Source organism: Etheostoma spectabile, unplaced genomic scaffold, assembly GCF_008692095.1.
Source record: "Etheostoma spectabile isolate EspeVRDwgs_2016 unplaced genomic scaffold, UIUC_Espe_1.0 scaffold378, whole genome shotgun sequence".
Classification (NCBI taxonomy): Eukaryota; Metazoa; Chordata; class Actinopteri; order Perciformes; family Percidae; genus Etheostoma; species Etheostoma spectabile.
Window position 1 is genome coordinate 547,974 of NW_022605595.1, and position 953 is coordinate 548,926.

At 42.5% G+C, this 953-nt stretch overlaps 2 protein-coding genes across 8 annotated transcripts in view; one reads left to right on the forward strand and one right to left on the reverse strand.

The window, feature by feature from the left end:
* The window catches only part of LOC116686450 (gastrula zinc finger protein XlCGF57.1-like), a 13,272-nt gene extending 12,951 nt beyond the window's left edge, over positions 1-321 (reverse strand). For 5 of the 7 annotated variants that reach the window (XM_032511468.1, XM_032511465.1, XM_032511470.1 and 2 more), the window contains exon 1: positions 1-320. This exon is cut by the window's left edge. The gene's annotated coding sequence lies outside the window, so the exon portion shown is untranslated. The other 2 variants (XM_032511467.1, XM_032511471.1) reach the window with 2 other exon arrangements.
* The window catches only part of LOC116686444 (oocyte zinc finger protein XlCOF7.1-like), a 588,898-nt gene that overhangs the window by 404,801 nt on the left and 183,144 nt on the right, over positions 1-953 (forward strand). The window lies entirely within an intron of this gene.

A 953-nucleotide genomic window follows, 5' to 3' on the forward strand; every position in this document is an offset into this window, starting at 1 on the left:
AGTTCCTCCTGTTCCTCTTTAATGTGTGGGGGGGGCTCTGGCCCTTGCTGGTCCACACTGGAGCTACACTCCTGCTGCTCCTTTTTAATAACAATCTGGCTTTTGTCTTCTGGAGGCAAAGCTGAAACAGAGACAGAAGCCAATGTCAGCTAAAATATAGAGATTGCAGAGTTTCCCCCAGAAACATTGTTTAATTCGGTGGCCAGTGTGAAAATGAGACTCTAAAAAAACTACAAGACTCCATAGGGCCCTGAATGAAGTCAGTGCTACAAGGTAACAGGAGATTTTAAAATATGACTATGTCTAAGTAGCGATTAAAGGAGAACTCCGGCCAATTTTTATTGCTATAAATATGCGAGTACTGTTGCTACAAGAAACAAACAGAATTGGTGCTAGCAAACTGGAGTTGGTACAGCTACATCTAGAGCTCCCAGTTAGCTAAAACGGCAGATGTGGGGGCATGTTCTACAGACTTTGTGCCTCTTAACAGACTCTCAAGTTCAAGTCCTTTATTTGTCCCAGAGGGGCGATTCATTTTGCTGCAGTAGCAAAGCAATTGACATACAGTACATGACAAAGACGACAACATCAATTAAAAATACAAACCAAATGGGGAAATAAATACCACAACATTAAAAGTTTAAGTCCCAGTATACCTTATGTGCAGATGTTACCTAGTCTTTCCAGAGTTAAGCAGAGAGATAGCAGCGGGTACGAAGGAGAATTTATACCTATTAGTTTTGGCTGGTGGCCGACTGAAGCGGGAACCAGAGGGCAGTATCTTAAATTCTGCATTCAGGGGGTGGGAACTATCGGACATAATGGATTATGCCTTATTAAGCACATGTCTATTTGAACTCTGTTTAAATCATAGACAGTTAACGAAATAGACCAAAAGGTCCCGTTGCTCTGGACGGAGACCAGTGAAGTCTACTAGAAACTCCTTCCCGGTG